Below are 8,372 nucleotides of genomic sequence, written 5' to 3'. Positions count from 1 at the left end.
GATTTGGGAGGAGGAGATATTACCGGAGGAGTGGATGGAAGGTGTCGTTTGCCCAATCTACAAAAAGGGCGACAAGTTGGATTGCTGCAACTACCGCGCAATCACACTGCTGAGAGCCGCCTACAAGGTACTCTCCTAAATTCTATGCCGCCGTCTGTCACCATTTGCAAGAGAGTTCGTGGGGCAATACCAGGCGGAATTCATGGGTGCCCGAGCTACCACGGACCAAATTTTCGCGATTCGGCAGGTTCTGCAGAAATGCCGCGAATACAACGTGCCCACACATCATTTGTTCATCGACTTCAAATCCGCATACGACACAATCGATCGAGATCAGCTATGGCAGATTATGCACGAGTACGGACTTCCGGATAAACTGACGCGATTGGTCAAGGCGACGATCGATCGAGTGATGTGCGTTGTTCGACTATCGGGGACACTCTAGAGTCCCTTTGAATCTCGAAGGGGGTTACGGCAGGGTGATGGACTTTCGTGTCTGCTGTTCAACATCGCGTTAGAAGGTGTGATCAGAAGAGCTGGGATAGACACGAGTGACACGATATTCAGGAAGTCCATCCAGCTCCTTGGTTTCGCCGATGACATTGACATTATGGCACGGAACTTTGAGATGATGGCGGAAACGTACATCAGACTGAAGGCTGAAGCTAGACGGATTGGACTTGCCATCAACGCATCAAAGACAAAATACATGAAAGGAAGAGGTTCTAGGGAAGACAATGTTAGCCTCCCACCCCGAGTTCAGATTGACGGTGACGAAATCGAGGTGGTTGATGAGTTCGTGTATTTGGGCTCACTGGTGACCGCCGAAAATGATACCAGCAGAGAAATTCAAAGACGCATTATGGCAGGGAATCGTGCCTACTTTGGACTCCGGAGGACGCTCCGGTCGAATAAAATTCGCCGCCGCACGAAGTTGACTGTCTACAAGACGCTGATTAGACCGGTGGTCCTTTACGGCCACGAGACCTGGACTATGCTCGTGGAGGACCAACGCGCCCTTGGTGTTTTCGAACGGAAGGTGTTGCGTACCATCTACGGTGGAGTGCAGATGGATGACGGAACGTGGAGGAGGCGAATGAACCACGAATTGCACCAGCTGCTGGGAGAACCATCCATCGTCCACATTGCAAAAATTGGGCGACTACGGTGGGCTGGGCACGTCGTTAGAATGCCGCACGACGACCCAGTGTAAATAGTTCTAGAAAGCGACCCAACTGGAACAAGAAGAAGAGGCGCTCAGCGTGCAAGGTGGATCGACCAAGTAGAAGGTGACCTGCGGACCCTCCGCAGACTACGAGGCTGGCGAACTGTGGCCATGGATCGAGTAGAGTGGAGACGACTTCTTCGGACAGCAGAAGACAACAAGGCTTTAGCCTGATTGGTAAGGTAAGTAAGACGTTAAAATGTAACGCGGTTCCAGATATTAATGTCCCAGGAAGAAAGCCCAAGAAATCGACTGAATCTAATGGAAATTGAGACGACGAAATAATCACTGATGGATTTAATAATTGATAATAACTTACCATTTCAGGCATCCGTTCCTTCAGTCATTTTATCGCATACATTGGACGGCGCTTCTACTGAGGTACACAATCCCCTTGGTGACTCGCATTTAGACGTCATCATAGATGAACCGAATGCCAATAGATTGCAATATATAAGATATTCGAACCAGAAATCCGACAAACATGTATTCGATGATTCGAACGATGCATTAGGGGTGGTGGAAGTTTATACTGATGCCTCGACTGAAGCTTCAAACGAAAAATCAAATACAAATTTCAATACCAAATATGTATTCGATGATTTTACCGTTGCTTCTATTGATGTAGATGGGGAAATGGAAGTTGAGATAGAAGCTCCAGACGAAAAATCTGAGGAGCTTGTCCATTACATATCATTTTAAAGTATGCCTACTTATTCCACTGACATAACTGTGGAAACACCAATCGACAATTATTTACTATCCCAAAAAAGTGCAATTCAATACCCATACACATACGGTGGACTATCATTGGCGCTGAACGGAGAAATTAGTAACGAAGATATAAAATACCTAACGGGCCACACGCAGAAGCAGTTTATTTTCATTTACCAGTTCGTCATCAGTGACCAGTCAGAAGATAGTTGGCCTAATAAAACATTGTCTCTTAAGAACCAACTGCTATTAACTTTGATGACATTCAGGCACAATTTTGATTACACTTTTTAAGCAATTCTTTTTTTAATTCATCATATCACTGTGTCTGCAATATTCCGATATTGGACTGATTTGATGCACGACAAATTCAATCGTGTCAATTTCTGGAAACTGCGAGTAGATGAAGAAGATTTATTCACGGTTATTCTGAATTGCACAAAAATACCAATTCAGAAACCAAAATCCCCAGCAGAGCAACATGCTACATGGTCGCATTATTCGCAAATGTTAGCAATGACTTTTCCGCAAATTTCTCGTTAATTCAAACACTCCATGTACATAAAAAGACTACTCTCCGACGCAATGATTATAACAGGACTTGTAATGAAATCGTACACTTTTTTCGGATGCAGTTGTAGAAGTTTATGCTCACAATTACACATACCTTCTTATTATATCTTTTTTTGTTTCCTTTAGACGATGCCCCAAGCCTAGCAGCTTCTCTTCGCAAATACTGCAGGGTTTTCGACTGCAGATCGTTCATAGGGATTCGTTCCTCTTCGTCTACCGAATCTTGCACTTGCAAATGTAATTAAAAAAATAAATATTGAAAATCCAGGTATACCACGACTTAACGTATACGAAACGTCCACAATTCTCGTCCGTTACCCGCCTACAACAAACCAATGGCACAAATCAATATTATCAATGGATAGGGAAAAGTTTCTCTTGTCTAAATGTATTGTTGGTTTGCATGATTGAATTTAGTTTCTAGTTTTCAAGAAATTGGGGATGAAAAAGTGAAGCGTCGTGTACGTAAAATCGAGGTACATATTTATGTAACTTAAAATACAAAAGTTTTACATAGAGCTTTGCTCAGACAACGGAGTTGTATCATGTTACAAAGCTATCTTGATGACGTTTTTTCTCGTTTCATGTTACAACTCTGTAGTCCTAGCAAGGCATTACGCTTCTATGCAATTATACAGCAAGAGATTGAGCCCTCGAAGGCAAGTTGGAAGGGACTACCGGTTATAACTTTTGATTAAATCGTCTCAAACACGTTGATCGGGTAAGCTAAACCCTTTCACGCCTCTTGATAATGTAGAAAAAATTGCTTCGCTTGCAATCTGTGACGTGTGAATCTGAAACATTCATCCAAGTGAACAGGTTGTCTTTCAGCGATGTGTTGCATGGAGGTCCGGATTTGGTTATCTCAGGATCAACCACTTCAACCGGAAGTGACATTTACGACAGTCGAGATCCAAAGGAAAAATTTCAAAACTGACTTCGGAGATTGCAAACAAAAAGCTGGTTTTTACCTTCGAATGTATCGGTAGAATGTGCAGCGATTTCCAGTAGAAGATGCAACTGGCCAAAGGAAAGACATCACTGACTGCTGTGGATTCTACGAATGTTTTCGTTATCGGACAAAGACGTTTTCAAGCGGTCAACGAAACTATTAAACTGTACACAGAAATCCTGGTCACTTCATCAAAATAAAAGCTTAATCGCACTATTCCACTTTCTGTAAAGAAAAAATCAAAACATTCGACGATAACCTTCGGTTTTAAAATCAAATTTTTTACGCCAACTATTTTGCCGCAATAATGTGGAGCCGACGCCAGGTTCAATCACCTCAAGTCTGGTTAACTATTTGCCAGAGCTTTTTTACAGGACTGGTCATAAAAGTTTAAGTCAATCTGATGCTGTTCCATGTATATCAAGCTGAACATTGCATTAGGTCCTATGTCCTATTCTCTTCGTCGACTTTCTCTTTCACATAACCGTTTCTTGTTGTGTTTGTCGTATTAGATGCTAGATAAAAGCTTCTTTTACTGATCTGTGTGCTGAAAATACATGGGAATGTGTTTACATGGCCATTGGGATTCAAAGAGAAAATCGACGAAGCGAATCTGTCAATGTTACTTAGGATCTAATGCAACGTTCAGCTTGAATACCATAATACACGAGAAATTGACGTACAAGGGAAGATGACAGATTGAGTTCATGTGAGAGAGAGAGAATTTTCTCTCTTCTTGCATTTGAATTTTTCGGCTAGCTGTTGCGTGGTAGTAAAGAAGGGAAGAAATGTATGTGGATAAACTTATATCTCTTAAATTTAGCTTGTTTAGCAATAATTTTTGGAAAAAAAAATTGAACGACGAAGTCAATTAATGCATTCTTTAGGTTGTTGTTCACATTTTGGGAGCTCAATATGTGTACAATCCGTATAATTCAATTTTTTACAAATTTCTATGGGAATTTTAATTACCTCCTACCACTAAGCCAGCGCCATCTGTTAGCAAAACAACCCAGACCTAATGATTAATTAATTGCCAAAACCTTCATGTTGACCATTGTCGAATGCCTTTTCTACGTCTAGAAAAGCAACTCCAGTTGAGCAGCCTTCAGATTTGTTTGTTCGAATTAAATTAGTACTATAACTCCTAAAAGGAACTAACTTAGTTGCGATCTCATAGAGCACTGGTCCTATGAATTTTATATGAGATTTACTATGGGAAAGGGAACTTTTTGTTCATCTCATCCTGAACTTGCACCACAAATATTTGTAGATAATCTATTTGTTCTTATAGGCAATTTTCTTAGCTACAACTTTGCTCAAGACCACTGTTTAATTCAACATCAGGAAAATTAGTTATTGGAAATGTTTGAGTTGCACACTGAGAACCGCATAGTATGGAAATATTTCACGTCTCCTACTTACAATACATACCAGCCTTTGAAACCACCGCAATCGGCAAGTTGAAGTCGATAAACTCACAAACCTCACTTATTTGCCACCTCATCAAGTTTCTATGATTGAGCAACATGCTCCTCGCAGCCGTAGACATACCCTTTTCCGAACAAATTTCCCTGGGGACAATCTGTAGAGCAATGAAATAATTGAACATTTCTGCCTACCTGACCCTGCCCTGTCCTCCCACAACTACGCATCTAGACGTCCTATCTTTAAGATCACCAAAACCAAACCCCCCGGTTTTCCTCTATCGATAAATAAACCAACCCGTCCGACAACGGAGACCCAAAATCCAATGCCATCGATAAATTTTTGTTTTGATTATATTTAACCGGAATTTATCGAAGCTACAAGAGGTGCAGTGTAGAGCGAGGCTGCAGAATCCTTCGACACGTACACCATCCACAATTTGGCAAAACCCATCCTCAGAAAGGAAACCGCAGGGCCGGAGGGAAGAAAATTTCACGCTCATCATTGAGGGCAATTTATTAGCAAAAGTGGTATCGTTTTTTTTTTCTTCACCCAGATCTCTCCCCCACCCGCCTGGGGAACGAAAATCGGTGCAATCCAAAAGCCCCTCTCTAATCCCGGGTTCGATACGTTTTTACTTCGATCTGCTGTTTCTTTTTTTTTCTTTTCCCATTCGCCCCAGGTTGGAATGTGAGTTCAAGTGCAGTTGCTACAAGGGATCATAATCCTTTCCATTAAATATTTAAGTCGATCTGTGCTTTTTTTCTGCTTGAAAATGGTTTGATATCTTGCAGCTATATATAGCAACGTTTTTCTGATCGTCAGATACCATATTTGAGGGTGGTGAGCGAAACTGATGAGAATTTACAGCGCATATGTTCAATTTATCGGAAAAGCGATTTCTCAAAGGGAAAATGATTGGCAAAGAGTATGTGAAAATGTTTGATGCGAAGTTTTAACTTTATTCAGGTTGCACTTGTTTATTATATTACTTGAACGAAATGAAAGTTAAGAGAAAAACCTAGACCAACAAAATATCAGCAACTTTGAGGTTTTGGAACGTGTTTATAAAATAGTGTAAACTTTCATACTTTCTATTCCAAAATATATGCTAGCAAACCTAACCTCAATCAAACGAAGCAAAAAATAAATCAAAGCCAGTTAAAAATCTCATTAAAAAATGTTGTTCACGACATATGTCGATTGCAGATTTATTTTTTTCGGGATGGGATTTTCTACAACCGCACGAAAAAAAAAATGACATGGAAACAGTATTTTTCCGCAAATGTTTTTCATTTTTTTCCATTTCATAGATATCCGGATACGGTCTTCTTCGAGTGAAAGGCCATAAAAAATGACAGGCGGTGAAGGGATAAAAAAAATCTGTTGACGGGGACAATATTTCATGGTCCAGTGGTGATGGTCGCGTGTTCTACTTCGACAGAAAAAAAAAATGATTTCAATACCGTGGTTGTGGTGAAATGATATTGCGTTTCCGCTGACATGCAGTAAAATTTCGACGGCCAATAACTCTCGGAGTGGTGTCAGCGAGGAACCACTTTGGCACGGCCGCAATCTCTGATCGGAATAATTGTAATGAATTTAACCGATTACATTGTTTCACTCCCATATGAGCCTCGGCTGATTCGCAACCAATAGAAGTTCTTGGGTAGGAGAGCAATCTCGAAAGCAGTATTTCGATCCTGATCTGATTAGCTTTATTTATAGCGCCAAGTTGGTCTAACACACTTACGGAAAGTGAACTCCTCGGATCCGTTAGTTTCCCTCGAAGTTCTTTTGAAGAAACGTAGCGGGCGCTTATCTTTCCCCCCGGACGAGTCTCCCTTTCATCTGTTCACCAAATGTTTCAGACTCTTTCCGACTTGCCAAATCAATATATTCACTTGCCCGGTCAGGGGAGAGGGTGTTAAATAGCGAAAGTCTTTCGGAGTAAATGAGATAAAAACTTTGCTTTACTATTGGGAGGTTACAGGTTGCTGTTTCGACTTTGACCTCAGAAGGTTCAGCGAAAGAAAAACGTTGTTGTTTCTGTTGGGGGGAAAAGATGCTTTCTTTTATTGATACATCAAACATTCTATTATTTTATTGGATTAGGTCCAGTGAGTACATGCCAATCTACTTATCGCTTTTATCTCATGGGCATTTTCTTTTCTTTTCTTCTTGACCGGTGACGACTGTCCTCTGAAAGGTGATAAATACGAATGATGACCGCACAAGACTAATCGCCTTAAGGTGATTGTTGGAATTGGTTGGATCACTATATGAGTTGCAATATTTACAGAGCATGTGAAATTTATCCTCATAGCTTTCATTTGACATTACTGATTTCAGGACTTCTGTTAATGGAATCCATCCTATCAATGAGATGTTTAAAAACTAAATTTTAACGAATCCCTTACTCCAGTTGAACATTAGCATATGATCTAGTGAAAGCATGCTCAAACTCGACAAACTTCTTTTTTGACGTAGGACTACGTCTTTGATTTCTATATGGGGGTACACTTTGTGAAAACCGAAAATGGAACATGTAACAAATTAAGAAAGATTTTGAACGTTAATATCTCAGCTGCCTCTGGTCCAATTTCAATAATTTTATCACCAATCGATCAGAAATATGGCTACGCATCGATAACAATGCTTCCGAGTGTTGATTTTTAACAAGAAACTATTGATAAACTGGTAAATGTCCAGCACTGTCCAAAAGCGTCGAATTAACTAACAAATCCACCAATTACCTACATGCATATGCTGCAGAGAGTAGTAAGTAGACGAAACAAGTCGAAGTGGCATTCACCTCCGATCCTCGGACGCGTGCGAATAGGGAGGATGGAATTGCGTAATTTGTTGCACACTCATCGCCATACTCAGAACCACACGCTCCCAACGACCACACCACTGTGTGGTGGTGTTCGGTCGTCGAAATTAGTAGCAGCAGTTGCAGTGCTTTCGGCGTGTGGCATTAAAAATTGTTCTCCAGTAACAACGAAAGGCTGCCTGCAAGCAGCGAGCTGCAGAGCCCACATAAGCAACCATCAAAGGAGGAAGAAGCTGCACCGCTATACTATGGATCGGAATCAGTAGCTCTTCTTAAGTCGCTGCGGGTCGGTCATCTATGCCAAGTGTGTCACCCTCGCTCCAAAAGACATACAGCTCGACAGCCTCATCCGTGTTGAACACCCAGCTCAGAATTACTCAACCATCACTACAAAACGGCCCTTTTCAAGGCCACCAAAAATTTGTTAAAGAGTATTATTTGAACATTGGTCAAGGTCATTAGTTCCCGCAAGCAGCTAGCTATCAAGGCGCAACCTGTCTACAAAAGGTGTGGAATTGTAGGCCTGAATATATTGGTGCAAGTAGTTTTTCCTCGGCTTTCATTCCGCACGATTCGTTTCTTTCGTTTAATCAATCACCCTTGTAGTGACGTTGAAAAGATTGTTTCAATCGGCGCTTACATAT

Source organism: Ochlerotatus camptorhynchus, unplaced genomic scaffold, assembly GCF_037179485.1.
Source record: "Ochlerotatus camptorhynchus isolate MF236.1 unplaced genomic scaffold, CSIRO-AGI_Acam_v1.1 ptg000635l, whole genome shotgun sequence".
In the NCBI taxonomy this organism is placed as follows: Eukaryota; Metazoa; Arthropoda; class Insecta; order Diptera; family Culicidae; genus Ochlerotatus; species Ochlerotatus camptorhynchus.
This window is presented reverse-complemented; position numbering follows the sequence as displayed.